Here is a 3425-nt window from a genome sequence, read left to right as displayed (position 1 = left end):
TTCTGGCGATTTATTAAGGTAGCAGTGCGTGTTGCTGGAAAGTGACGTTTCCGGGCTTAAACTACGTTTTTGGAACCCAAGATGACCTCGGATGGGTTCGTGGCCTTTTAGAGAAGTGTTCAGAATAGTCCTTTAAATCTAGCTATTTTGGGCTAGTTTTGTAGCTAATTTGGGTCCAAAACGTGGCTGTGCAGAATTTTGGACGAATTTACCAAGTCAATTTAGAATTATGTTACCTATTTTATTTCAATTTATTAGGTTTCCTAGTCTTAGCCTTAGTTTGGTACTAAGGTAATTCTGAAAAAAGTGGCTATCAAAAAAAGCTGGGAGCTTTTTTATGTTTGGTAAACATTCAGCTTCAGCTTTTTTTCATAGTTTTGGGTGAAAAAAAAGCCAAAAACACAAAGCTACAAAACCCAGCTTTGAAAAACCAGTTTTTTTTCACATCTATTTTACATTAAAGTTTATCAAACACTATAATACTGCTTTTTTTTTTTTTCAAAAGCACTTTTACAAAAAAGTATACCAAACGCTCTGCTGCTTTATTTCACAGCTGCTTATTCTCACAGCAAAAGCAGTTTTTTTTCAAAGCACAACAATTCCAAACCAGCCTTTATTCTAAGACCTTTTACTAGGAAGATTTTAATAGAGTAGTATAAATAAGCCTTTGAGCAAACCTAGGGTTTCTCTCATACGTATGCAATTTTTGGGAGAAGACTTTGGGCAAAGCTTAGAGATTTCAAGACTTATACTTTCAAGGTGTTTTCATTTTTTTTCTAGTTTAATAAAACTCTTTTGATTTTAATTATGAATATGCGTAACTAATTTTCTTTTGCTAAGAAGATGCCTTGAGTCTTAGCATGAATATGTAGTTTTTATTTAATTGCTTATGATATTATTCATGCATGCTTTGAATTATTAATCACTGTGCTTTAAACTGTCTTTGTGTCTTAATGATTCATGACCATTAGGATGTTTAGATAAGTAATTGGATGCAATTCGGTCAGAATGCCACCGGAGAATTGAGTATTGTTTCTTGTGATTGATAGTTATAATTTCACCTGGGGCAAATGCCACATCTTAGGGGTTGCATGGTTTTTCAAGGGGTTTTCACAAAGCATAATGAGGCATGCATGTTTATATTTGATCTTAATGTCACGGACAGATTGCATGTTTGATATACGTTCTAGCTTGAATGCCACAAATAGAATATATTTTAGTAAAACCTACACTTCAAAGTTGCATGGATAATTCATAAGTAATTAGTAAATCTACATAGGATTGTTAAGGGGATGCTTTTCCAAATTTGTTTCTCAAAACCTTTTCTCTTTGATTTGTTTCCTTTTTAATTGGTTATTAGTTGTTTTTCCTAAATTACTTTTATTAAAATTCGTTTTTATTACTTTTAAATTCAAAATCAACATTTTCCAATATTTATTTTCAAATAATTAATTTAGATTAGGGTTTTTCATTAATTGTTTTAAATAATCCCTGTGGAAAACGACATTACTTAAGCTGTTTATACTACAACTACCTTGTTCTCTTGCAAGTATTTTGTGTGATTTTAACCTCTTTGTGCAGGTAACTAAAAATCCCATCAAGAAATTAGCGTCGTTGCCGAGGATTGTTTTTAAACAATTTGTGTTAATCATAATTCTTTGTTAATTATTGCTGTAGATATATATTAAAAAAATTATTAATTTAATTTTCGTTTTTTTACAGATCACACAATCTGGGCAGATCCAGTACATGGTATGCAATAGATCTCAAAATCAACAGCTAGTAGAATTCAATCCAGAACTGGAATGCACTTTATGACAAAGGTGCAAGGAGTAGTTTTTAGCATGGGAACCCTCATTGGAGGGAACTTTTATGAAAAATCTGTTTTCTAGGGTTTTGGACAGCAAGGATACCATGGCTTTCGCCATACCAACTGCTGGATGACCATTGAGGGATACATTAGCAACCCGTGCTAACGAATTACCAAGCTGCATTGTATATCCAGACGAGGAAGGCGACACGTTCGAAATAAGACATCACATGTTGGAGACTTTGCCTACTTTTCATGGATTAGCTCATGAGGACCCTAATATGCATATCACAGAGTTTAATGGGGTGCATAAATATTATAGTGAAGGGTTTTACTACAGAGTCAATCAAACTTTGTCTTTTTCTTTATTCATTAAAGGACAAGGCAAGAACATGGTTGCTTACCCTACCATTTGCTAGTATCACTTCTTGGGCACAAATTAGTGACAAATTTCTTAACAAATATTATCTTGCTTCTAAAACTCTTGATATGAGGACTCAAATTTTATCTTTTGCACAAAAGCCTAATGAAGAGTTTCACGAGGCATGGGAGCGTTTTAAGGAGTTATTCAGAAAGTGTCCCCACGTGGGCATTGATGGAGACACACAGATGGGCATATTTTTTAGAGGATTAAATTCAAACACCAAGAATCATATTCATGCTTCATCAGGAGGTTCTTATTCAACTAAAAATGCCCATGAGGCTTATCAATTGTTTGACAACATGGCATTTGAATCTCAACAATGGGCAGGGGATCAACCACAAAATAGGGGTGTTTTTTAAATGCCCATAGGTCTCCACATGTATTTGCTCAAATTGAAAAGATTGAGAAAAAAATAGAAATTTTTGATGCAAAATTTAACATGATCCTACAGAAAATTGCAGCACCAGTTCAGCAGGTTGCTGTCTAGCAACCTACAGCAGCATGTTGTGCAATTTGCAACCAACCCACACATGATTTATAGGCTGTCCACAAAGAGATACATATCCAGATTTTGTGGCAAAGCAAGTTAATGCATTCAACAATTATCCAAGGCAAATAAATGATGTTTATTCAAATTTTTATAATTCGGATTGGAGAGAACACCCAAATTTAAAATGGGGTGGTGAGCAGCAAGTTAAACCACCATTCCCACCACTAGTCCAGCAACCTGCCACACCAGCCAAATCTTTATGGGAAATTGCAATTGACAAGTTGGCAAATGTCACTCGCATCAGTTTTGAGCAAAGCAACCAGAACCTGCAAAAGATAATGCAGATAATGAATCAAAACATGTAGAATATGCAAGCTTCCCTAATTAATTTGGAGAGGCAATTTAGGCAGCTAGCAGGTAATATTACAGAAAGGGAAAAAGGGAAGTTTCCTAGTCAAACAGTGCCTAATCCAAGGGGTACAGCATGCAGTGAGAGCTTTACACAGTGGAAAAAGTTACGACAATCGTGACAAAGGAAAATTTGAAAACGAGGACAAAGCTACAGAAATTGCAGAAAAAGATGCAAAAACTGTTCTGGACAGATTTCAAACAACTCAGAATCTGTCTCTGCCCAGAAATCAGACGTGTTTATGATCCTCCTCTTCCCTATCTCGAAAGGTTACAACCAAAGCTCAAAGATC

At 35.0% G+C, this 3425-nt stretch overlaps 1 non-coding gene across 1 annotated transcript; it reads right to left on the bottom strand.

The window, feature by feature from the left end:
* Window positions 1-2303: 2303 nt before the first annotated feature.
* Window positions 2304-2403, bottom strand: LOC125479063. Its single transcript, XR_007259771.1, has one exon. It is a non-coding gene; the product is annotated as a small nucleolar RNA R71 (small nucleolar RNA).
* Window positions 2404-3425: the final 1022 nt, after the last annotated feature.

This window comes from the organism of the source record quoted next, unplaced genomic scaffold (genome assembly GCF_019419815.1).
Source record: "Pyrus x bretschneideri cultivar Hongxiangsu unplaced genomic scaffold, Pyrus_bretschneideri_v1 Contig27, whole genome shotgun sequence".
Taxonomy (NCBI): domain Eukaryota; kingdom Viridiplantae; phylum Streptophyta; class Magnoliopsida; order Rosales; family Rosaceae; genus Pyrus; species Pyrus x bretschneideri.
The sequence above is the reverse complement of the archived record's forward strand: the minus strand, read 5'-3'. Positions and strand labels throughout refer to the sequence as shown.